This window comes from Loxodonta africana, chromosome 18 (assembly GCF_030014295.1).
Source record: "Loxodonta africana isolate mLoxAfr1 chromosome 18, mLoxAfr1.hap2, whole genome shotgun sequence".
NCBI classification, from domain to species: Eukaryota; Metazoa; Chordata; class Mammalia; order Proboscidea; family Elephantidae; genus Loxodonta; species Loxodonta africana.
This window is the reverse complement of record NC_087359.1, coordinates 65,064,751-65,092,010: the sequence shown is the minus strand read 5'-3', so window position 1 is coordinate 65,092,010 and position 27,260 is coordinate 65,064,751. Positions and strand designations below refer to the sequence as shown.

The window sequence follows — 27,260 nt, the reverse complement described above, 5'->3', positions numbered from 1 at the left end:
ATGATGAACAAAAAGGTAAGAGATGGAAAGTAATGAAGGAGAAACCGGAGACCGGGCATTAGGGCACCCCATGACTGTACCGGCGGTTCCCGCCTGTCCTACCTCTGTACACTGAAAGGCCTGAAGGTCTCCCAGGAGCTGCACCTGTTCTCCCTCTGGCCCATTGCTTTTTCTGGGCTCTCCTCTGTCTTCCTTGCTGGGAATCACAGGATGGAAGCTGCAGCTAAGTCCTTGCTCTGTGCCCAGGGGCCATTCCTGGAATATTTCAAGTTGTCCTTCGCTCTGTCCCACTGACTGTTGTTTCCAGGCCCTGCTATTCTCCACTTGCTGGTTTTCCTGGACCTTATTGAGGAGAATCACCCACTTTCTCCCCTGCAGTCTCATCTTTGTGCTGAAGCCACCAGCTCTTAGGCATCTTGTAGCTTGTTCCTCAATCCAATTCCATTGCTCTATCTCCATGTCATCCAAAAATTCCTCAAAGTTCCTGGCCTGTGATGTCCCTGTTTAGCAAAGTTGTATTTTTTGATTATTTTTACTTTTGCAGTGGGATTTTTTAGAAGGGAAGAAAATATCTATCACCTTTGTTTTCTTCTTCTACGTTAACTATCTCAGACAGACACACAGAGATAGATTATACACACATACATAATCTCGATGCAAGGAAGTTCTTCATAAGAATGGCATCAAAATGAGAAACGATAATTTAAAAATTCTGCTGCATTTCAATTTACCAAAATGAAATAGTTTTCTATATCATAGAACAAATAAATAACAAGTGACAAAACAGGAAAAATACTACATATGTATTATTATATATATAATAATAGCATATGTTAGACAAAAGGTTAATTGGCTTAATATGAAAAGAACTCCTTTAGGCAACTAATAAAAATTATCCACTCATGTTAAGAAGAGGGCAGCAGACATGAACAATCAATCCGGACACGTGCAAAGGATTTAAAATAAGACAAACAGTATATAATATCACTACTTATCATTGGATGTGGAAAAAAGTCACTTTAATATAGTCATAGATTCAATATAAACAGGTAGAACTAGAGGCTGTTTGGCAACATATTTCATAAGCTTTTTTTTTTTTTTTTAAAAAGAAAACACTTTTGACGGAACAATTCTAGTTCTAGAAATTGATCTTAAGAATATAATCCTACAAAATGTAAAAAAAAAAAAAAGTATTATTAGATGTTTAGAACTTTGTTAATAATAGTAAAAAAAAATTTTTTAGAAATGACCTAAACATTCAACATTAGAGATTTGGTTAAAGAAGCTAAAGAACAGGCAGATCCATAGAGACAGTAAGTAGATTGGTAGTTGCCTAAGGCTGGGGGAGGAAACCCTGGTGGTGTAGTGGTTAAGAGCTGTGTCTGCTTACCAAAAGTTGGCAGTTTGAATCCACCAGGTGCTCCTTGGAAACTCTATGGGGCAGTTCTGCTCTGTCCCATAGGGTCACTATGAGTTGGGATTAACTTAAATCTACTTGATGGCAAGGGGTTTGGTTTGGCTTTTTTTAGGGCTGGGAGGGTTCAAAGAAGTGAGGAATAACTGCTAAAAGGGACAGAGTTTCTTATCAATGTAATTAAAACATTCTAAAACTAGATTGTGGCAATGGTTGCAACATTCTATAAATATACTAAAACCATGGAATTGTGCACTTCAAATGGGTGAATTTGGTGATATTGAACTTAATCCCAACAGAGCTATTTAAATATCACATAACGCATTATATTAATGAAACACTCTGAAGCTATCAAAAACAATGACTTTTATATTATATGTGAGTTGTATATATATATCGATGGCACTGGAAATATTTATGTATATATATATGTTAACGTATATTCAGGAAGATGATAGTAACAATTGTTAAATTAAAAACTCAGTTTATTCTTGCACAATAAAATAGAACACACGCAGTTGCCCCCATACATGATGCTAGTGATACCATCCCTTGGTATCACTGTAAGGATGAAAGGAAGAAGTGTGTGAAAAGAGCTTGGCACTGGTTGAACACCCCATGCCGTCATTACAAATCTGATCATCTATCTCCCCTATAGCACCTAAGCCTCCATTTTCTCCAGAGTAAAGACCAAACTTGTGGCCAGGTGGTCAAGGCCCCAGGATACCTCATTCCCAGGCGACTCTCCTCTCCCCTGACCTTGCACTCTCTCCTCCAGCCATGCCCCGCTGCCTGTGTTTTTCTAGAATGCCACAAAAGCCTTGTCTCCCATCCTTCACAACAGCTGCTCCTTTCTTTCAGCCCAATGTCATCCTAACCTTCTACGATCAGTCTGGAAAGAGCCGTTGTAGCTTCCAGTCCTACATCTCCTCCGGATAGCATCTCCCCTACCCCTAGAGGTAACCACTGCAGCCTCTGCACATTTCTTGGTCTTCACGTTCTTTTATGATTGTCCCTATGCCACATGAGACTGTGAGAACCTTGAGAGCAGGGACAATATAATTTTCATTACTGTGTCCTCAGGACCCCTCACAGCGCCAGGCACAGTATAAGGAACAATAAACGAGGGTTGGACTGAACTGTACAAATTATCAGGTGTTTCATGCCATCAGTATGAACGAATAGGGAAGAGTCATAAGCCTAAGAGCCTAAATGACCATATGGATAAACATGTAGCTGTTTGCAAAAGCAACCAGTGTGCCAGGAAGTGGGGAATCTCCACGACAAATATATTCTGGAATGTGACGAAGGTGAAGTAGCAGCAGGATAAGCAAATGTTGATATAGGAAATATGAGCAACCTAGGAGAGCAAAGAGATTTGGAGCTCCAGGCCCAGTATTGTTCTGCAAATGAGTAGGATTGATTTACAGAATTGAACTCCAGATATCCAGTCCTGGTGGTATAGTGGAAGTTCATGTTCAAACCCCAGCTTAACACATATAACTGTTTTTGAGGAAACCACTACTCTCGGTCAGACATTGGGCTAAGTGCTTTATGTATATCAACCCATTTCATCTGTGCTCCAGCACTATTTGGTTCTACTATCCCATTTTATAGATGAAGAGACTAAGGCTTAGAAGGTTAATGAGTCTCCCAAATTCCACTCAATGAATAAGTGATGTAGCAGGGATATGAACTCCTTCTTCTGCCTCCCAAATTCAAGCCCTAACCAGCCTGGTGCCTGGACTCCAGGAGGGAGGGTAGGAGGCAGATAACAGAGCCTAAAGCCAGAGGACGATCAGAGACATTGACTCATCTGCTTCCAGCCCTGAAGGCAAGCACCTCCCACACTTTAGCATGCACCAGAATCAAATGGGATGCTCACTTAAAAAAAAGGCTTCCAGAGCCCCCTTCTTTGAGATACAGTTCAGTAGCTCTGGTATAATAACCAAGTCCTTTTTAACAAGCACCTGTGTGATTCTGATCTTCTATTTTGGAAAGCACTTCTCAAATCTGTAAGAGTTACAGGATTCTGGACACTTGTACGGTCAGCGGGCCTTAGAGAGGAAAGCACCTCTGCTGTGTGGTTGGGCGGAGAGGGAAGAGGAAGTTGGGGCAGTTTAGGTGAAAGGGCCCCAAAATTGGGATTGGAAAACTGGGCTTTATCACCTCCTCTGTTGCTCCCTAGCTGTATGATATTCACCAGGCCACACAACCCCCTGGGCCTCCTCATCTCACCAACAAAGCCTTTCTTGGAGGTTGTGAGAATCACAAGCAACAAGGTTTGCGAAAGCACTTTGAAAACTACAAAGTGCAAAAAAGATGGGAGGGGCTGTTATATTTCCTTTAGACACTAAGGGGTTAGATTGTTTGAAGACTTTCCAAAGTGTGTGAGTATGTTTGTGACAGTGAAATAATAGAGAGAGGAGAAGAAAGGGAGACATGAGAGAGAAAAGAAAGAGCGAGGGAGCCTTAGACCTCAGGCCTTAGCTGGCTGCTCTGTGCTGCTCTCAGAGCTCACTGGTCCTGCAGCCTCCACTGTTCTTCGTTCGATGAAAATTCAGCCAGGACATAAAGGACCGAAGACGTTGCTTTCTGAATAGAGTTCTGAAACATGTGGCTGGAATAGGCTAAAGGTGAGAAGCAGGTGAATTGGCGCCTGGATCTTTGGTTCCTGTAAAACAGGAGATGGAAGGAAGACTGTGGGTGCCCTTTCGAGGCTGGAGAATCTGAGAGCTGAAGCCTGAGCCTCAGGCTCTGGAAGGAAGGGGCTGAGTCAGGACCCATGTCAGGCCTATTTGTCAGTTTGGGGAGGCATTGGAGAGGCAATCCCAAGATAGCTTCTTAGGATGAACATGGGTTAATTACTCCAATGCCAATACCTGAAAGCAAGGGCCTTGGGAAATGAGTGTTGTTTACAAAGAACAAGCCAGATTCTCCCTCATTCTCATCACTCTCCCCATTTCCTCCTTCCTTTCTATTTCTGGTAGGGGTGGGGGAGATGGGCTTGGATCTTCCAAACCAGAGATCCCTCTGGCCACCCTCTCTCTGACCAAAGTCCTAGCCCTACTGACTCAGAGCTGGAAGTATCTTAGATTCCAACTAGCTTAATCACCCTTTTCATTCAGGAAATGAATTTTGAACATACCTGTCCGGAAAACACCTTGTCTTGTCTTTGTAGGCCCTCTTTGTTGTAGAACTCACCACCTTACCTGGAAATAAAGTCTTTGACTTTGAATCTCCCTGACTTCATCTGGAATCTGCCTTCCTTTGACCTCTCCACATGGGCTCTGACTCCAGGGGAGGTAGACTCCCAGGGCCCAGTGACAGCTTTAAACTATTTGAGCCCAGAAACAATCTCCCTCAGTCTCTCCTAATGCCTGCAGTTATTTCAACAGTATCTCTCCTACTCTCTGCCCAGCTGTCCTCAGAGTGGACAGTTCTCTCCCTCTGTGAATGGGAACCCAGAGATGGATCTGAGACTTCAGGTCAATGGTAAGGAGAGCAGGTCTATCCCTCTGGCCCCCACACTTGGGCACTATTTTCCAGTTAATGCAGCTGGGTTCTGACAGCCATGTTTTAGTTTTGAAATGAATTCTGGAAGCATGGTTTAAGGGCAGGGCTCCTAAACCTAGATTGCTTGGGTTCAAATTCCAGCTCTGCTACTAACTAGATGCATGACCTAGGGCAAATTGTTCCCTGTTGGATATGGTTTCCTCATCGGTAAGATAGTCATTATAGATACATATTTCATAGAGTTTTTGAGGATTAAGTAAGTTAATATTTCTTAAAATACATTAGCAGTAGTAGTAGAAGTAGAAGTAGTAGTAGTAGAAATAGTAGTAGAAGCAGAAATAGTAGTAGAAGTTGTAGTAGTAGAATTAGTAGTAGCAGTAGAAGTAGTAGAAGTAGAAATAGTAGAAGTAGTAGTAGTAGAAGTGGTAGTAGTAGAAGTAGAAATAGTAATAGAAGTCGTGGTAGCAGCAGCAGCCTCAATCGTCTCAGAATGATCAGGACTTGGTCAGTGACTTCGTTTCCCTTTTTTTTTTTTTATTGTGCTTTGGATGACAGTTTACAGCTCAAGTTAATTTCTCATTCAAACATTTATACATATATTGTTTTGTGACATTGGCTGCAATCCCCACAATGTGACAGCACATTCCCCCTTTCCACCCTGGGTCCCTGTGCCAATTTGACCACTTTCTGTCCCTTCCTGCCTTCTCGTTCTGCTTTTGGATATGAGCTGCCCGTTTGGTCTTGTATATCTGATTGAACTAAGAAGCATGTTCCTCATGTGTATTATTTTTTGCTTTATAGTCCTGTCTAATGTTTGTCTGAAGAGTCTGAAGAGTGGGCTTTAGGAATGGTTTCAGTACCAGGTTAACAGAGCATTCAGAGACCATAGTTTCAGGGGTTCCTCCAGTCCCTGTCAGACCATTAAGTCTGGCCTTTTTATGTGAATTTGAATTCTGTTCTACAGTTTTCTCCTGCTCTGTCCAGTACCCCCTGTTGTGTTCCCTGCCAGTGTGGTCATAGCTGCCCTATTTTTTGACTTCATTTCCAACTCAAGACCAACCAGGGAAAGTCAGATATGCTCCTTAAACCAAGCACACAGATTCCCTGCTTCTAGTTAGCTGGCCTCCAGCTTCTTCATACCTACTACCTCTAACCAGAGCATACCTGAAGCCTCTGCCTTTTTTTCACTATAAAGCTTTCCCTTTCCCCTGCCTGCCTTTGAATCTCTGCCAAATACAAGTAATAGTGGCTGACTCCCTTGCTATAGCTGGCTCAGAATAAATAGTCTCTGTTTGTTTTCACTTGGGTGGTCTTTATTTCCACAGAATGCATACTTCATCAGGACCCTGGCAGAGCCAGCAGAACACACAGCAATTCCTGCTGTGAAAGGCAAACCAATGACACTTATTTGTAGCAAGGCCTGGGAGGAGGGGGAGGCCAAAATTATGCTTGACACCAGGGACAGTGAGACTGAAAAGTGCTTTGTACATCTTGCAAAAAGTCCTATCTACTACTGCTACAAAGTGGAGAAGATCTCGAAGGAGGTAAGGACTAGCTCCAGGTATGCATAGTACAGCATGGTGGTTAAAATCCTGGACTCTGGTGCCAGAACTACCTGGATTTACATCCCAGCATTGCTATTTTACTAGCTGGGTGACCTTGGCAGGTTACTTTGTCTGAGTCTCAGCTCTCTCCTGGCCGCAATAGGAACAATAATTACACCCACTTCACTTTGTGGATTAAATAAATTGTTGCAAGTGAAGTCCTTAGCATAATGCCTACTGTAATTACTCAATAAATATTTTTAGTTGCTTTTACCATTATTATTATTATTACCGTTGTCAGTCTGTGCCAGTCTCATGCCAGGTAATTCAGGTTACCACTAGATAACCAAATAGTAGATTAATGATGAGGAAGCTGTCTTTTTACAACATTATTCCAGATAATAAGTGAAAATGAAATGATACCATTAGAGTAGCATTATTCTGCAACCCCCAATGAATTAATGAATCAATGGGTCTAGGTAACAAAGGTGCCATATGTCTATCAGTTTGTTGTACTGTGGTGGGTTACGTGTTGCATGTGAAAGTTGGACAATGAAGGTGAAGAAGAATTGATGCCTTTGATTTATGGTGTTGGTGAAAAATATTGAATGCATGGACTGACAGAAGAACAAACAAATCTGTCTTAGAAGGAAGGATGGCAAGACTTCATCTCACATATTTTGGACATGTTATTAGGAGGGACTAGTCCCTGGAGAAGGACATCATGCTTGGTAAAGCAGACAGTCAGCATAAAAGAGGAAGACCTTCAATGAGGTGGACTGACACAGTGGCTGCAACAACAGGATCAAAAATAGCAATGACTGTGAGGATGGCACAGGACCAGGCAGAGTTACTTTCTGTTGTACATAGAGTCTTTATAAATTGGAACCTAACAGCAACAACAATAAGTAATAAGCATCAATGGCTGATAACATCACAAAAAGAGAGACAGTAGACATTATTTGCCTCATGATGAAGAACATACCACCACCTACATTCTTGTCAAAGAATAAAATCTGAGTCTGATCAGATCGGATCAGGCCGTCAATTTGGATCTAGCTGTCAGTTTGCAAGAAGCATAGAAGACAGAGGAATATATTGATTTGAACCCTGAGTGTACTGTCAGCAGTATCCAGACTGTGGGGTATTTTTTAGTTCAAATAGGCCATACTCTTAAATAGATGAACAATAAGAAAAAGATGAAATGGGAACCTATACATTAAAAATCACTTAAAAAACATATTGATATTGGCAAAGAATATTGAATATACCATGGACTGCCAAAAGAATGAACAAATCTGTCTTGGAAGAAGAGCAGCCAGAATGCTCCATGGAAGCAAGGATAGTGAGACTTTATCTCATGTACTTTGGCAATGTTATCAGGAGGGACCAGTCCCTAGAAAAGGGCATTATGTTTTGTAAAGTTTAGGGTCAGCAAAAAAATAGAAGATCCTCAATGAGATGGGGTGACACAGTGGCTGCAACAATGGGCTCAAGTATAACAACTATTATGAGAATGGCACAGGACAGAAGAGCATTTCATTCTGCTGTACATAGGCTCACTATGAGTTGGAGCTTACTCAATGGCACTTAACAAAAACAATGGCAGCTGGGAATAAAAAAATGGTAATAACAAGACATGGGTGATATCTGTACAGGGGGAATCAGAGGGAAGCCACAGGGCCCCTGACGGACCTGAAATAACAAAAATAACCAACAGAAACTTAGTGGAAAGTTTGGAGGGTGAATTTTAGAAGAAAAGCTGAAACAGGGAGAGGTTTTGCCCATCTAATAATGGATAACTCCATGGGGACTGTATTAAAGTCTGAAGGGGCTTGAGGAGTCTAGGTCCAACGAACTCTCAAAACTAGCCATCTCACTCTATTCTCCTGAAACAACAGAAGAAGGAGAGTCAGGAATAGGAGGAGGATATGGTATGTGTGGCTAATTCCCCCCATGAACAACTGCCTCCTTTGCCAGGAGACCAGAGAACTGGATGGTGCCCGGCTACCATTACTGAACATTTTGATCAAAGATTCTTTATAGAATCTTTGGTCAAAAGGGAAAAAATGCAGAACAGAATTTCAAATTCTCATGGACTCCAGACTTTCTGGAACCATGGATTCTGGATGAACCCCTGAGATAGTTTTTAACTATTGCCCTGAGATAATCTTTAAACCTTAAGCCAAAAATATCCCCATAAGTCTTCTTGAAACCAAACAATAGCTTAACTAAAACAAAATGCCTGCCTTGAGTATTATGCTCTTTTAAGAACTATCTATATGGGATCAAAATGACAATAGCAACTTGAAAGATTAGAAAGGGACCTTAGGGGGCAATGAGTTATGTTAATGGGGGAGAAACAACTCAGAAAAGGAGGATAAGAATGGCTGCACAATTAGAAGAAAGTAATAAATATCACTGAATTGTACATGTAGAAACAGTTGAATTGGTGTATGTTTTGCTGTGGATATTCTCAACAAGCATAAAATTAAAAAAAAAAAACAAACTAGCCATCACTCCCTTCTAGGACAAAGTGTCTCTACAATGAGGAGAAATCGCTGAGAGTAGAATCCAAATTGAGCAGCACAGGAAAAAGAGGATACAAACAGAAGGAACTCTCCAAGTAAATTTGGAGAAGGGAGACAGAGACAGGAGATGTCAGAAAATGTCATCATAATGCCTTGTCAAAACAACAAAATAGGGATGTTTTCATCTGTGAAGTTCAAGAAGCTATCCTTAACTACGTTTCCCTTTAAAAGGTTCGGGAAGACTATTTCACTTAAAGATAAGCAATAAGAAAAGATCAAGTATTAAAGAGTGAAAAGGGGGCACTTAAAATTTGTGGGGTGAGTTTTTTATTGGTACAAGCTTATCTGACCTTAATTTTAGAGCAGCTGTAAAAATTTAAATGTTTTCTTAAAGATGTTTCCATTTTCTGAACTTATTCTATAAAAATTCAAGCAACAGTACAAAAAGTAAAAAGATCTAGGAAGTAGTAAATTTAAGACAATATTGCTTAATAACAGTAAGAACTTAGAATTACTTCAATATCCACCAATAGGTGGCAGAGTAAAATAAATTATTGTACACGAGTACAATGAAATATCATGCAGTTGTAAAAAAGAATGAGGTATATCTTAAGTTTTCCATGATGAAATTTTAAGTAAAAAACACAAGTTTACATGATATTATTCTTTAAAATACATATAGATGTATTTGTATCTGATCAGAAAAACCTGGAAGTGTATATATCAAACCATTAAGATCACATACTAATTTTATTATTTAAAAAAATAAGGTATTAAAAATCTTATTGTTCATATAATTTGACCCCATAATTCCACTTCTGGTGACACATGTCCTAATAAATCTTCCAAAATTGAATCGGCTTCATAACAAAAGATGTCCATCACATCATTAGTTATATTTAAAAAAATGAAAAGAACCTAAATGTCTATCAATTAAGAAATGCTTAAGCAAATGATAATACCTATAAAAGGTGAAATATTATGCAGCATATTTATGGGCATGGGAAATTTCTTACAAGATAATGACAAGAAGGAAACTTTCTACATGCGCAGAAAAATATTAGAAGCAAATATACCAGTATGTTGCTTGCAGTTGTCGCTGGGTGGTAATTTTTACTTATGTCTGTTTCCAACTGGACCAGCATCTAGGGTTTCTTTGGGGCAAGAATCATTCATTCTTTTCTATATCCCAGGGCCCAGCACAGTACCTGGCACCCAGAAGGCATTAATAAGTGTTTGCCGATTGGGAGATTATTTGCTTGAGGCTCCATGGAAGTGTAGCCTCTCTGAGCTCTTTGGCTCAGGTGTTATTCACTAAGAAACTACTTTGCAGCCCAAGAAAGCTTGCTCAGTGAGTGTCTTAGTTATCTGGTGCTGCTGTAACAGAAATACCACAAGTGGATGGCTTTAAAAAAGAGAAATTTATTCTCTCACAGTCTGGTAGGATACAAGTCCAAATTCAAGGCGCCAGTTCCAGGAGAAGGCTTTCTCTCTGTCAGCTCTGGAGGAAGGTCCTTGTCATCAATCTTCCCTTGGTCTGGGAGTACTTCAGTGCAGGAACCTCAGGTTCAAAGGACACGCTCTGCTCCTGACACTGCTTTCTTGGTGGTATGAAGTTCCCATGTCTCTCTACTCGCCTCTCTCCTCTATATCGCAAAAGAGCTTGGCTCAAGACGCCATTCAGCCTTGTAGGTCTCATCAATATAACCTCAGTCAACCCATCTCATCACATCAGAGTGATAGGATTTACAACACATAGGGAAATCACATCAGATGACAAAATGGTAGACTATCCTACAACACTAGGAATCATTAGCCAGCCAAGTTGATAGATATTTTGGGGGAACACAATTCAACTCATTACAGTGAGTAGATTTAGTTTTCTGGAGTCTCTTGATCAGTACCTGAGAAAGTGGCCCTGGATCTCCTCAGAGAAGTATGAGGGCTGACACACGCTTCTGAAACGTATGTCCTGACCACCAGGACTTTACATTCTCAAGGCCAGACAGAGAACCAAAGGAGTTACCTTAACAAGCTCTTTGAAAATTGGTTGATAAATACATTTGCAGAGGATACTATATGATTCTGTGGGCACTTAAAGGAAAACGCCAAGAAAAACCTCATGGCCCTTGCCTTCAATCAAGCATTCAGGAAACAACTTTAGTCCACAGACATTTACTGACCTATGGATTGGAATTGACTCGACAATGGGTCTGGTTTGGCTTAAGGGGTATCTAAAATTCTCTGGGTACACAAATGATTTGCACTTGACTGCTAGCCAAAAGGTTGGCAGTTCAAACCTATCCAGTGGCTCTGCAGAAGAAAGACTTGGAGATCTGCTTCCGTAAATATTACAGCCAAGAAAGCCCTATGGTGCAGTTCTACTCTGTGAAACATGGGGTGTCACAGGGTAGACAAAGGCATCAAGTTTGGTTTTTTTTTTTTTTTTAACTGGAAGAGATCCTTATTTATGCCTATTCCCAAGAAAGGGGATCCAACTGAATGTGGAAATTATCAAATAATATTATTAATATCATATGCAAGTAAAATTTTGCTGAAGATTATTCAAAAGCAACTGCAGCAGTATATCGACAGGGAACCACCAGAAATTCAAGCTGGATTCAAAAGATGATCTAGAACCAGGGATGTCATTGCTGATGTCAAACGGATCTTGGCTGAAAGCAGAGAATACCAGGAGGATGTTTACCTGTGTTTTATTGACTATGCAAAGGCATTTGACTGTGTGGATCATAACAAAGTATGGATAACATTGTGAAGAGTGGGAATTCCAGAACACTTAATTGTGTTCATGAGGAACCTGTACATAGATCAAGAGGCAGTTGTTCAGACAGAACAAGGGACTACTGGGTGGTTTAAAGTCAGGAAAGATGTGTGTCAGGGTTGTATCCTTTCACCATACCTATTCAATCTGCATGCTGAGCAAATAATCCAAGAAGCTGGACTATATGAGGAAGAATGACATCAGGTTTGGTGGAAGACTCATTAACAACATGCGCTATGCAGATAACACAACCTTGCTTGCAGAAAGTGAAGAAGAACTTACTGATGAAGATCAAAGACCACAGCCTTCGGTATGGATTGCACCTCAACATGAAGAATACAAAAGTCCTTACAACTGGGCCAATAAGCAACAACATGATAAATGGAGAAAAGATTGAAGTTGTCAAGGATTTCATTTTACTTGGATCCACAATCAACAGCCATGGAAGCAGCAGTCAAGAAATCAAAAGATGCATTCCCCTGGGCAAATGTGCTGCAAAAGACCTATTTAAAGTGTTAAAAAGCAAAGATGTCACCTTGAAGATTAAGGTGCGCCTGACCCAAGCCACGATATTTTCAGTAGCATCATATGCATGTGAAAGCTGGACAATGAATAAGGAAGATAGTAGAAGAATTGACACCTTTGACTTGTAGTGTTGGCGAAGAATATTGAATATACCATGGCCTGCCAAAAGAACGGACATATCTGTCTTGGAAGAAGTACAACCAGAATGTTCCTTGGAAGCAAGGATGGTGAGATTACATCTCACATGCTTGGACCCGTCAGGAGAGATCAGTTCCTAGAGAAAGACATCATGCTTGGTAAAGTACAGGGTCAACAAAAAAGAGGAAGACCCTCAATGAGATGGATTGACACAGTGGCTGCAACAATGGGCTCAAGCATAACAACCATTGTGGGCGTGGTGCATGACCAGGCAGTGTTTTGTTCTGTTGTACATGAGTGGGACCTGACTCAATGCCACCTAACAACAACAACAACATCTATGTTGCCTTGGTCACTTTGGGCACAGAGCTGTATCAGACAACGTAGAAGTTCAGTTTCCAGGCCTAGTGGGACCAAGACATAAATTTGTGCAAAGGGGAAATAACAAGCCATCTCAGCTTTGAGTCTCTCAGAGCCCAGAGACAGGACTCAGATCCATGGAAACCCCCAAAGTGATGGAGAATGGCTAAGGCGTTGCGTCAGGAGCAGCCCAGAGAATTGGAGTCATTGTACTGCCCTGTGCTCTCTTCTCTGCCTCCTCACTAATGAGGCTCCAGGGAGGCACTGTTTCCTACAAACTCTAGCTTGCTTGACTCAGATGCTGAACTAATCCCTAGGGATGAGCTTTGCAACAAACTCACTTAGTGAGAGAGTGTTGAGATTATTTTGAGTGTCTCTCAGAGAACTTGGTTCTGGGGTCCCTCAGAGCAGCAAGTCACTGTTACTCCCTGAAGCATAGCAGGCCGTCTTCCTGATGTTCTCCTATGCCAGACACCAGTCTCCTTGAGAAGAGTAAAAATATGGATGAGGAGGTGTGTGGTTGCATTGTTTTGATTTTTGTTCTCTCCAGTGTAGAGCTGAGTAAATCTTATACTTCAGCTCAAGACTCATTATCACCATTGGTCCTTGCAAGCTGTCTCTCTGGTTTTATTATCTTTTATTAGCTCCAATCTCCATTCCCGTGTCTCTCCATCAACACAGCAGCCACTTTAATTTATGCTGTTGTTGTTGTTAGGTGCTGTTGAGTCAGTTCTGACTCATAGTGACCCTATGCACAACAGAACGAAACACTGCCCGGTCCTGTGCAATCCTCACAATTGTTGTTATGCTCGACCTCATTGTTGCAGCCACTGTGTCAATCTACCTTGTTGAGGGTCTTCCTCTTTTCTGCTGACCCTGTACTCTGCCAAGCATCATGTCCTTCTCCAGGGACTGATCCCTCCTGACAACATGTCCAAAGTATGCAAGACACAGTCTCTCCATCCTTGCCTCTAAGGAGCATTCTGGCCGCACTTCTTCCAAGACACATTTGTTCCTTCTTTTGGCAGTCCATGGTATGTTCAATATTCTTCTTCAACACAATTCAAAGGTGTCATCTCTTCTTCGGTCTTCCCTATTCGTTGTCCAGCTTTCACATGCACATGATGCAATTCAAAATACCATGGCTTGGGTCAGGCACACCTTAGTCTTCAAAGTGACATCTTTGCTCTTCAAGACTTTGAAGAGGTCCTTTGCAGCAGATTTGCCCAATGCAATACATCTTTTGATTTCTTTTTTTTTTTTAATAACTTTTATTAAGCTTCAAGTGAACGTTTACAAATCCAGTCTGTCACATATAAGTTTACATACATCTCACTCCCTACTCCCACTTACTCTCCCCCTCTTGAGTCAGCCCTTTCAGTCTCTCCTTTCTTGACAATTTTGCCTGCTTCCCTCTCTCTCTATCCTCCCATCCCCCCTCCAGACAAGAGTTGCCAACACAATCTCAAGTGTCCACCTGATATAATTAGCTCACTCTTCATCAGCGTCTCTCTCCCACCCGCTGACCAGTCCCTTTCATGTCTGATGAGTTGTCTTCGGGGATGGTTCCTGTCCTGTGTCAACAGAAGGTCTGGGGAGCATGGCCGCCGGGATTCCTCCAGTCTCAGTGAGACCATTAAGTTTGGTCTTTTTATGAGAATTTGGGGTCTGCATCCCACTGATCTCCTGCTCCCTCAGGGGTCCTCTGCTGTGCTCCCTGTCAGGGCTGTCATCGATTGTGGCCGGGCACCAACTAGTTCTTCTGGTCTCAGGATGATGTAGGTCTCTGGTTCATGTGGCCCTTTCTGTCTCTTGGGCTCTTAGTTGTCGTGTGGCCTTGGTGTTCTTCATTTTCCTTTGCTCCAGGTGGGTTGAGACCAATTGCTGCATCTTAGATGGCCACTTGTTAGCATTTAAGACCCCAGACGCCACATTTCAAAGTGGGATGCAGAATGATTTCATAATAGAATTATTTTGCCAATTGACTTAGAAGTCCCCGCAAACCATGTTCCCCAGACCCCCGCGCTTGCTCCGCTGACCTTTGAAGCATTCATTTTATCCCGGAAACTTCTTTGCTTTTGGTCCAGTCCAATTGAGCTGACCTTCCATGTATTGAGTGTTGTCTTTCCCTTCACCTAAAGCAGTTCTTGTCTACTGATTAATTAATAAAAAACCCTCTCCCACCCTCCTTCCCTCCCCCCCTCGTAACCACAAAAGTATGTGTTCTTCTCAGGTTTACTATTTCTCAAGATCTTATGATAGTGGTCTTATACAATATTTGTCCTTTTGCCTCTGACTCATTTCGCTCAGCATAATGCCTTCCAGGTTCCTCCATGTTATGAAATGTTTCACAGATTCGTCACTGTTCTTTATCGATGCGTAGTATTCCATTGTTTGAATATACCACAATTTATTTACCCATTCATCCGTTGATGGACACCTTGGTTGCTTCCAACTTTTTGCTATTGTAAACAGAGCTGCAATAAACATGGGTGTGCATGTATCTGTTTGTATGAAGGCTCTTGTATCTCTAGGGTATATTCCTAGGAGTGGGATTTCTGGGTTGTATGGTAGTTCTATTTCTAACTGTTTAAGATAACGCCAGATAGATTTCCAAAGTGGTTGTACCATTTTACATTCCCACCAGCAGTGTATGAGAGTTCCAATCTCTCCGCAGCCTCTCCAACATTTATTATTTTGTGTTTTTTGGATTAATGCCAGCCTTGTTGGTGTGAGATGGAATCTCATCGTAGTTTTAATTTGCATTTCTCTAATGGCTAATGATCGAGAGCATTTTCTCATGTATCTGTTGGCTGCCTGAATATCTTCTTTAGTGAAATGTGTGTTCATATCCTTTGCCCACTTCTTGATTGGGTTGTTTGTCTTTTTGTGGTTGAGTTTTGACAGAATCATGTAGATTTTAGAGATCAGGCGCTGGTCGGAGATGTCATAGCTGAAAATTCTTTCCCAATCTGTAGGTGGTCTTTTTACTCTTTTGGTGAAGTCTTTAGATGAGCATAGGTGTTTGATTTTTAGGAGCTCCCAGTTATCGGGTTTCTCTTCATCATTTTTGGTAATGTTTTGTATTCTGTTTATACCTTGTATTAGAGCTCCTAGGGTTGTTACAATTTTTTCTTCCATGATCTTTATCGTTTTAGTCTTTATGTTTAGGTCTTTGATCCACTTGGAGTCAGTTTTTGTGCATGGTGTGAGGTATGGGTTCTGTTTCATTTTTTTGCAAATGGATATCCAGTTAGGCCAGCACCATTTGTTAAAAAGGCTATCTTTTCCCCAGTTAATTGACACTGGTCCTTTGTCAAATATCAGCTGCTCATATGTGGATGGATCTATGTCTGGGTTCTCAATTCTGTTCCATTGGTCTATGTGTCTGTTGTTGTACCAATACCAGGCTGTTTTGACTACTGTGGCTGTATAATAGGTTCTGAAGTCAGGTAAGGTGAGGCCTCCCACTTTCTTCTTCTTTTTCAGTAGTGCTTTGCTTATCCGGGGCTTCTTTCCCTTCCATGTGAAATTGGTGATTTGTTTCTCTATCCCCTTAAAATATGACATTGGAATTTGGATCGGAAGTGCGTTGAATGTATAAATGGCTTTTGGTAGAATAGACATTTTTACTATGTTAAGTCTTCCTATCCATGAGCAAGGTATGTTTTTCCACTTAAGTATGTCCTTTTGAATTTCTTGTAGTAGAGCTTTGTAGTTTCTTTGTATAGGTCTTTTACATCCTTGGTAAGATTTATTCCTAAGTATCTTATCTTCTTGGGGGCTACTGTGAATGGTATTGATTTGGTTATTTCCTCTTCGGTGTTCTTTTTGTTGATGTAGAGGAATCCAAGTGATTTTTGTACGTTTATTTTATAACCTGAGACTCTGCCAAACTCTTCTATTAGTTTCAGTAGTTTTCTGGAGGATTTCTTAGGGTTTTCTGTGTATATAATCATATCATCTGCAAATAGTGATAATTTTACTTCTTCCTTGCCAATCCGGATACCTTTTATTTCTTTGTCTAGCCTAATTGCCCTGGCTAAGACTTCCAACACGATGTTGAATAAGAGCGGTGATAAAGGGCATCCTTGTCTGGTTCCCGTTCTCAAGGGAAATGCTTTCAGGTTCTCTCCATTTAGAGTGATATTGGCTGTTGGCTTTGCATAGATGCCCTTTATTATGTTGAGGAATTTTCCTTCAATTCCTATTTTGGTAAGAGTTTTTATCAGGAATGGGTGTTGGACTTTGTCAAATGCCTTTTCTGCATCAATTGATAAGATCATGTGGTTTTTGTCTTTTGTTTTATTTACGTGATGGATTACATTAATGGTTTTTCTGATATTAAACCAGCCTTGCATATCTGGTATAAATCCCACTTGATCAGGGTGAATTATTTTTTTGATGTGTTGTTGGATTCTATTGGCTAGAATTTTGTTGAGGATTTTTGCATCAATGTTCATGAGGGATATAGGTCTATAATTTTCTTTTTTTGTAATGTCTTTACCTGGTTTTGGTATCAGGGAGATGGTGGCTTCATAGAATGAGTTGGGTAGTATTCCGTCATTTTCTATGCTTTGGATTACCTTTAGTAGTAGTGGTGTTAACTCTTCTCTGAAAGTTTGGTAGAACTCTGCAGTGAAGCCGTCCGGGCCAGGGCTTTTTTTTGTTGGGAGTTTTTTGATTACCGTTTCAATCTCTTTTTTTGTTATGGGTCTATTTAGTTGTTCTACTTCTGAATGTGTTAGTTTAGGTAGGTAGTGTTTTTCCAGGAATTCATCCATTTCTTCTAGGTTTTCAAATTTGTTAGAGTACAATTTTTCATAATAATCTGAAATGATTCTTTTAATTTCATTTGGCTCTGTTGTGATGTGGTCCTTCTCATTTCTTATTCGGGTTATTTGTTTCCTTTCCTGTATTTCTTTAGTCAGTCTAGCCAATGGTTTATCAATTTTGTTAATTTTTTCAAAGAACCAGCTTTCGGCTTTGTTAATTCTTTCAATTGTTTTTCTGTTCTCTAATTCATTTAGTTCAGCTCTAATTTTTATTATTTGTTTTCTTCTGGTGCCTGATGGATTCTTTTGTTGCTCAGTTTCTATTTGTTCAAGTTGTCGGGACAGTTCTCTGATTTTGGCTCTTTCTTCTTTTTGTATGTGTGCATTTATTGATATAAATTGGCCTCTGAGCACTGCTTTTGCTGTGTCCCAGAGGTTTTGATAGGAAGTATTTTCATTCTCGTTGCTTTCTATGAATTTCCTTATTCCCTCCTTGATGTCTTCTATAACCCAGTCTTTTTTCAGGAGGGTATTGTTCATTTTCCAAGTATTTGATTTCTTTTCCCTAGTTTTTCTGTTATTGATCTCTAGTTTTATTGCCTTGTGGTCTGAGAAGATGCTTTGTAATATTTCGATGTTTTGGACTCTGCAAAGGTTTGTTTTATGACCTAATATGTGGTCTATTCTAGAGAATGTTCCATGTGCGCTAAAAAAAATATATATTTTGCAGCAGTTGGGTGGAGAGTTCTGTATAAGTCAATGAGGTCAAGTTGGTTGATTGTTGTAATTAGATCTTCCGTGTCTCTGTTGAGCTTCTTACTGGATGTCCTGTCCTTCTCCGAAAGTGGTGTGTTGAAGTTTCCTACTATAATTGTGGAGGTATCTATCTCGCTTTTCAATTCTGTTAAAATTTGATTTATGTATCTTGCAGCCCTGTCATTGGGTGCATAAATATTTAATATGGTTATGTCTTCCTGATCAATTGTCCCTTTTATCATTATGTAGTGTCCTTCTTTATCCTTTGTGGTGGATTTAAGTCTAAAGTCTATTTTGTCAGAAATTAATATTGCTACTCCTCTTCTTTTTTGCTTATTGTTTGCTTGATATACTTTTTTCCATCCTTTGAGTTTTAGTTTGTTTGTGTCTCTAAGTCTAAGGTGTGTCTCTTGTAGGCAGCATATAGATGGATCGTGTTCCTTTATCCAGTCTGTGACTCTCTGTCTCTTTATTGGTGCATTTAGTCCATTTACATTCAGGGTAATTATAGATAAGTAAGTTTTTAGTGCTGTCATTTTGATGCCTTTTTATGTGTGTTGTTGACAATTTCATTTTTCCACATACTTTTTTGTGCTGAGGCGTTTTTCTTAGTAAATTGTGAGATCCTCATTTTCATAGTGCTTGACTTTATGTTAGTTGAGTCGTTACGTTTTTCTTGGTTTTTATCTTGAGTTATAGAGTTGTTATACCTTTTTGTGGTTACCTTATTATTTACCCCTATTTTTCTAAGTAAAAACCTAACTTGTATTGTTCTATATCGCCTTGTATCACTCTCCATATGGCAGTTGAATGCCTCCTGTATTTAGTCCCTCTTTTTGATTATTGTGATCTTTTACCTATTGACTTCCATGATTCCCTGTTATGTGTATTTTTTTTTAAATTAATCTTAATTTGTTTGTTTTTGTGATTTCCCTATTTGAGTTGATATCAGGACGTTCTGTTTTGTGACCTTGTGTTGTGCTGATATCTGATATTATTGGTTCTCTGACCAAACAATATCCTTTAGTATTTCTTGTAGCTTTGGTTTGGTTTTTGCAAATTCTCTAAACTTGTGTTTGTCTGTAAATATCTTAATTTCACCTTCATATTTCAGAGAGAGTTTTGCTGGATATATGATCCCCGGCTGGCAGTTTTTCTCCTTCAGTGTTCTGTATATGTGGTCCCATTCCCTTCTTGCCTGCATGGTTTCTGCTGAGTAGTCAGAACATATTCTTATTGATTCTCCCTTGAAGGAAACCTTTCTTTTCTCCCTGGCTGCTTTTACAATTTTCTGTTTATCTTTGGTTTTGGTGAGTTTGATGATAATATGTCTTGGTGTTTTTCTTTTTGGATCAATCTTAAATGGGGTTCGATGAGCATCTTGGATAGCTATCCTTTTGTCTTTCATGATGTCAGGGAAGTTTTGTGTCAGGAGTTCTTCAACTATTTTCTCTGTGTTTTCTGTCCCCCCTCCCTGTTCTGGGACTCCAATCACCCGCAGGTTATCCTTCTTGATAGAGTCCCACATAATTCTTAGGGTTTCTTCATTTTTTTAAATTCTTTTATCTGATTTTTTTTCAGCTATGTTGGTGTTAATTCCCTGGTCCTCCAGATGTCCCAGTCTGCATTCTAATTGCTCGAGTCTGCTCCTCTGACTTCCTAGTGCGTTGTCTAATTCTGTCATTTTATTGTTAATCTTTTGGATTTCTACATGTTGTCTCTCTATGGATTCTTGCAATTTATTAATTTTTCCACTATGTTCTTGAATAATCTTTTTGAGTTCTTCAACAGTTTTATCAGTGTGTTCCTTGGCTTTTTCTGCAGTTATCCTAATTTCATTTGTGATATCATTAAGCATTCTGTAAATTAGTTGTTTATATTCTGTATCTGATAATTCCAAGATTGTATCTTCATTTGGGAAAGGTTTTGATTCTTTTGTTTGGGGGGTTGGAGAAGCTGTCACGGTCTGCTTCTTTAAGTGGTTTGATATGGATTGTTGTCTCCGAGCCATCACTGGGAAACTAGTTTTTCCAGAAAATCCGCTAAAAAAAAAATGCAGTCAGATCCCTATCAGAGTTCTCCCTCTGGCTCAGGCTATTCAGATGTTAATGAAGCCGCCTGGGGAGGGTGGAGGAGGGAACAGAGAGATAGGAGAGTAGCACCTCAGAATGTAGCCAGAGTTGCTTGTCTTGCTTGGAATGACCATTATATCTGAGATTCCCACGGGCGCGTCGCCTATGTGTGCTGGCTGTGTGGAGATTGCCCCCGGGGGGTCTGGCCCGCTGGAGTCACGGTCAGATCCTCCGCTTCCAGCCCCACGCCCAGAGTCAAGGCTCCCCTACTGGGACGGTGCACTCTCGACTCCAAAATCAGTCGCTGCTTCCCGGGGACTTCTCGTCCCTCCAGCCGCGTGGCCGTGCCGCTACCGAGAACCAGTTGGGCCTCCTCCTGGGGTTAGTTCAGATGGGTGGAGCAGCTCCCCGTGCTTGTGCCATGATCGAGTGTCCCAGCTGGGATGCTGTTCTCCCCACTCCAATACCAGTCGCTGCCTCCCGGGGACTTCTCCTACCGGCTGCGTCCCACGCCGCCCACGCAACCCGGCTGGGCCCCTTCCCGGGGTTAGTTCAGGGGGGTGGAGCAGGTCTCTGTGCTTGTGCCGTACCTGACTAGTACGCTGGCTCCAGGCTCTGGAAACAATCGCTGCTTCCCCGTATTAGTTCGTTCTCCGTCTCTAAATCTGTGTTTGTTGTTCAGGGTTCGTAGATTGTTATGTATGTGATCGATTCACTTGTTTTTCCGTGTCTTTGTTGTAAGAGGGATCCCAGGTAGCGTCTGCCTAGTCCGCCATCTTGCCCAAGGTGATTCTTTCTTTTGATTTCTTGACTGCTGCTTCCATGGCTGTTGATTGTGGATCCAAGTAAAATGAAATCCTTGACAATTTCCATCTTTTCTCCATTTATCATGATGTTGCTCATTGGTCCAGTTGTGAGGATTTTTGTTTTCTTTATGCTGAGGTGTAACTCATACTGAAGGCTGTGGTCTTTGATCTTCAACATTAATTTATACATTTATGTAATGCAGGTATCCTTGAAGAATGCATGTCTTTGTATGTCTGTGTGTTTTCTATACATAAATAGTATTATGCTATAGATCTCATCACTTTCATACTTTTTGCGTTAACATTATAATGTGTATGATCCATTCTCCTAGCTGTTTGGACACCAGCGTCCTGGCTTCTCTTTTCTATTTCCATCCATTCTCCACATCACAATCAGAGGAATTTTCTTAAATCCAAAATTGAGTCCTATTACTTCCCTGCTTAAATCACCTCAAGAACTTCCCATTGCATGTAAGAAACAGGAAAAAAAGCCTAAAAGGTCCTACTAAATCCAGCTCCTATCTGTATCTACAACCTCAACAAATATCATCCTCTTCCCATTATTCCCAAAAATCTATCCAGAGTGACTTTCTTTCAGTTCCTTGAATCCACAAAGCTCTTTCCCACCTCCTCGTCTTTTACCTTTGCTTTTCCCTCTACCTGGAAGATCTTTCCCCAACTCTTTAAATGGCTTTCTTTTTCTCAGCCTTGAAGCCTGTGTCAATTTCTACAACCATACTGGGGAGAGTTTAGCAAAGTAGTCATCTTGTGTCAGGTTCTCAAGAAGCAGAGCCTCTGTGGGGGTTTAGAAAGTGATTTATTAAAGAAGTACTTTCAAAGAAGAGAAGGGAGGTAGGCAGGGATGTGGTCTCGGCACACTAGCCTCAGCCAGGTGTGTCTCAAGAGGAGCTCTGGAGCAAGAATTTTGCCCACTGAATCAGTCCCATCTTAAGGAAAGGAGCTAGTCTTGTATAACCCCTATCAGTCAGCCATTGAGAGCTGACTGCCCCCATCTCCTCTGGTCAGGAAGCTCCAAAGAAGGGGCAGCTGTATTTCCTCATTATACGTCAATGTCTATGAAAAAAAAAAACTTTTTTTTTTTTTATGAGGTCTGTATTAATGTCTTCTTTTCACCGTTAAAAATGGTAATTTTCGCGGCCAGTCTTTTCAGAAATGTGTTTATTTTGTTAATCCTTTCAGAGACCCCTTTTGGGGATTTTTAATGTTCTTTTGTTTTTGGCTTTAGTTCTTTATTTTACTAATTTCTGCCATAAACACTTTTTTTCTTTTCTTCTTGCTTAAGATTTCTTTCTTACTCTTTCTCCAATTTATTAAGTTGAATTATTAGGCCATTTGTTTTCAGCTGTAGCTTCCTGATAAATCTATTTAAAAATATACATATCTGTCTTCGTATTTCTTGCATTCCTACAGCCTGGATGGTTTAAAAGTGCAAGAGCGAATGCCCATGAGCAGCTGGTCAGCTCATCTGTTTTCATATACTCCTTGTGTCAGCAGGGCTTTTAACTGCTATTATGGCATCCATTGTAGCAGAGATAGCTGCTTTTCCCACAATATCAGTTCATTTTTTCATCCATCCTAATAGACTATTAGCTGGGCACATAAGGGTCAAAAATAAATAATACATCTCCCAGATTCACTTGCAGTCAAGCGTGGCCAAGCAATCAATTCTGGCCAAAGGTATATGAATGGAAGAGGTATGCAGCTTCCAGATTTTGCCCTTAACTGGAAGAGTTGTGTCCTCCAGTTGACCCTTTCCCTCTTCCTATTAACTAAAATACTTGCTGGCAGAAGCTTAATGGCCATCTTAGACCATGATATGGAAGCCATTCTTAGAAGATGACAGAAAACCAAGAAGAAGTAGCCTGTATCCTCAATGACTGTGTACTGAACTAATTACCAAGACCTGCTCATGAGAAAGAAAGAAATGTCCAGATTTTTAAAGCTATAATTATTTGGAGTTTCTCTATTATAATAGCCAAATCACTGTAGTAGATAATGTATCCACCAACACTGGATGGCATGATTTCCTGCCAATAAATTCTGTAGCAATCACTATCCCAAGAAAGCATAAGTAAAAAACTTGAGTAGAACCTAAAATTTGCCGGTAAGCTATCTTACCAATGCTGCTAAGGCATTTCTCCATAGCAGTTTTGTCTACTCCCTTCCTCTCCCCCACTGTCACAGAAAAACCCTTTATTCTTCCCAGGGGTTTCTCAAGATTGTTATGGTAGTTTCTCAAATCTGTGCTTATCTCTGACTTCTGTAATATTTCCAGAGTTGATTTGAAGGAGGAAGCTACCAGCCTATGCTTGTGAGCAACTAGAAAACTGATTCTAGACATTTTCATAGTTATTTCCTCTCTGAAACCTAAGTTTGGTAGACGGGACAAATATCAATATTTTCCTTACAAAGGAGAGAAAACAAACTTATACAAAATAAGTGGGATAACTTCGATTAGGGTCTGGAACCCTTGGACACCAATCCAGGACTCCTAAAGCCCTTAGATGGGTTTGTTCCATGGTCTCGATCTAGACAATGATTATCTATTGACTCTTGGACTTGATATGAATTGTGAATTTTACACTGTAGAAATAAAAATCATAATTCCCAATGATCTTTTATCACATCTTGGTTGTGACTAGGGGCCAAAAGTTTCAACAGGAAGAACCTTGAAAAGACACAAGATTCCTCTACAGCAATGTAGAAGTCGGTGTTCACAATTAGCCATGACTTAGGAAAGATGGGAGAGTAGTTGCATAATATTACTCATTACCATAATATCAAACTTAAATTTATTATATTTTGTCATTATAACTTGATAATAAGTCCTTACTAAAAAGAACATTTCAAGCAAGGTTGTGTTATCTGCATAACACATGTTGTTAATGAGCCTTCCTCCAATCCTGATGCCCTGTTCTTCTTCACATAGTCTAGCTTCTTGGATTATTTGTTTGGCATACAGATTAAATAGGTATGGTGAAAGAATACAACCCTGATGCACACCTTTCCTGACTTTAAATCAATCACTATCCCCTTGTTCTGTCTGAACAACTGCCTCTTAATCTATGTAAGGGTTCCTCATGAGCACAATTAAGTGTTCTGGAATTCCCATTCTTCACAGTGTTATCCATAGTTTGTTATGATCCACACAGTCGAATGCCTTTGCATAGTCAATAAAACACAGGAAAACATCCTTCTGGTATTCTCTGCTTTCAGCCAAGATCCATCTGACATCAGCAATGATATCCCGGGTTCCACGTCCCCTTCTGAAACTGGCCTAAATTTCTGGCAGTTCCCTGTCAATACACTGCTGCAGCCGTTTTTGAATGATCTTCAGCAAAATTTTGCTTGTGTGTGATATTAATGGTATTGTTCTATAGTTTCCACATTCGGTTGGATCACCTTTCTTGGGATAGGCATAAATATGGATCTCTTCCAGTCAGTTGGCCAGGAAGCCGTCTTCCATATTTCTTGGCATAGACAAGTGAGCACCTCCAGCGCTGCATCTGTTTGTTGAAACATGTCAATTGGTATTCCATCAATTCCTGGAACCTTGTTTTTTGCCTATGCCTTCAGAACAGCTTGGACTTCTTCCTTCAGAACCATCGGTTCCTGATCATATGCCATCTCTCGAAATGGTTGAATATCGACTAATTCTTTTTGGTATAATGACTCTGCGTATTCCTTCCATCTTCTTTTGATGCTTCCTGTGTTGTTTAATATTTTCCCCGTGGAATCCTTCACTATTGCACCTTGAGGCTTGAATTTTTCTTCAGTTCTTTCAGCTTGAGAAATGTTGAGCGTGTTCTTCCCTTTTGGTTTTCCATTTCCAGCTCTTTGCACATGTCATTATAATACTTTACTTTGTCTTCTCGAGAGGCCCTTTGAAATCTTCTGGTCAGTTCTTTTACTTCATGAATTCCTCCTTTTGCTTTAGCTGCTCAGGGCTCAAGAGCAAGTTTCAGAGTCTTCTCTGACATCCATCTTGGTCTTTTCTTTCTTTCCTGTCTTTTCAGTGACCTCTTGCTTTCTTCATGGATGATGTCCTTGATGTCATTCCACAACTCGTCTGGTCTTTGGTCACTAGTGTTCAATGCGTCAAATCTATTCTTGAGGTGGTCTCTAAATTCAGGTGGGATATATTCAAGGTCATATTTTGGCTCTCATGGACTTGCTCTGATTTTCTTCAGTTTCAGCTTGAACTTGCAGATGAGCAATTGATGGTCTGTTCCACAGTCGGCCCCTGGCCTTGTTCCGACTGATGATATTGAGCTTTCCATCATCTCTTTCCACAGATGTAGTTAATTTGATTTCTGTGTGTTCCATCTGGCGAGGTCCATGTGTTTAGTTGCCGTTTATGTTGGTGAAAGAAGGTATTTGCAATGAAAAAGTCGTCAGTCTTGCAAAATTCTATCATTTGATCTCCGGCATTGTTTCTATCACCAAGGCCATATTTTCCAACTACTGATCCTTCTTCTTTGTTTCCAACTTTTGCATTCCAATCACCAGTAATTGTCAATGCATCTTGATTGCATGTTTGATCAATTTCAGATTGCAGCAGCTGATAAAAATCTTCTGTTTCTTCATCTTTGGCCCTAGTGCTTGGTGCGTAAATTAGTGAAGAGGACTTGAAGCACTTACTAATGCAGATCAAAGACCATAGCCTTCAGTATGGATTACACCTCAACATAAAGAAAACAAAAATCCTCACAACTGGACCAATGAGCAACATCATGATAAATGGAGAAAAGATTGAAATTGTCAAGGATTTCATTTTACTTGGATCCACAATCAACAGCCATGGAAGCAGCAGTCAAGAAATCAAAAGATGCATTGCATTGGGCAAATCTGCTGCAAAGGACCTCTTCAAAGTCTTGAAGAGCAAAGATGTCACTTTGAAGACTAAGGTGTGCCTGACCCAAGCCATGGTATTTTCAATCTCATGCATGTAAAAACAGGACAACAAATAAGGAAGACCCAAAAAGAGGTGACGCCTTTGAATTGTGGTGTTGACGAAGAATATTGAATATACCACGGACTGCCAAAAGAAGGAACAAATGTGTCTTGGAAGAAGTGCGGCCAGAATGCTCCTGAGAGGCAAGGATGGAGAGACTGTGTCTTGCATACTTTGAACATGTTGTCAGAAAGGATCAGTCCCTGGAGAAGGACATGATGCTTGGCAGAGTACAGGGTCAGCAGAAAAGAGGAAGACCCTCAACAAGGTAGATTGACACAGTGGCTGCAACAATGAGGTCAAGCATAACAACAATTGTGAGGATTGCACAGGACCGGGCAGTGTTTCGTTCTGTTGTGCATAGGGTCACTATGAGTCAGAACTGACTCAACAGCACCTAACAACAACAACAAAAAGAACATACAGTTTTTTCCAGCCAGCATCTCCAGGCATAACTGGCACAAGCTCCTGAAGAGAAAGCCCTACCACAAGAAGCAGAAGTATGAGCTAGGGCGTGGCTGCCAACACTAAGATTGGTCCCACTGCACAAACATAGTTAGTGTGAGAGGAGGCAACAAGAAGTACCAGGCCTTCAGGATGTGGAGAACTTCTCCTGGGGCTTTGGTTATTGTCTACAATGCGTCCAATAATGAGCTGGTCTGAACCAAGACCCTGGTGAAGAGCTGCATAATGCTCACTGATAGCATAGACTACCCCAGTGGTGTGAGTCCCACTATGCACTATCCTGGGCCACAAGAAGGGGACTAAACTGGCTCCTGGGGAGGAAGCAATTTTAAACAAAAAGTCATTAAAGAAAATTTAGAAAAAATATGATGAAAGGAAAAAGAATGCAAAAACCAGTCTTCTGGAGGAGCAGTTCCAGCAGGGCAAGCTGCTTTCCCATGTTGCTTCAAGGCCAGGCCAGTATGGCCGACCAAATGGCTATGTGCTGGAAAACAAGGAGATGGAGTTCTCTCTGAGGAAAATCAAGGCCTGGAAGGGCAAATAATTCCTCCTCCCTTCCATCTTAGCACATGCATTAAAAGTGTTCATTCTTAAAAAAAGA

The 27,260-nt window shown here is 40.6% G+C and overlaps 1 pseudogene; it reads left to right on the top strand.

The window, feature by feature from the left end:
* LOC100669410 (small ribosomal subunit protein eS8-like) lies at positions 1 to 27,245 on the top strand (annotated as a pseudogene).
* Positions 27,246 to 27,260: the final 15 nt, after the last annotated feature.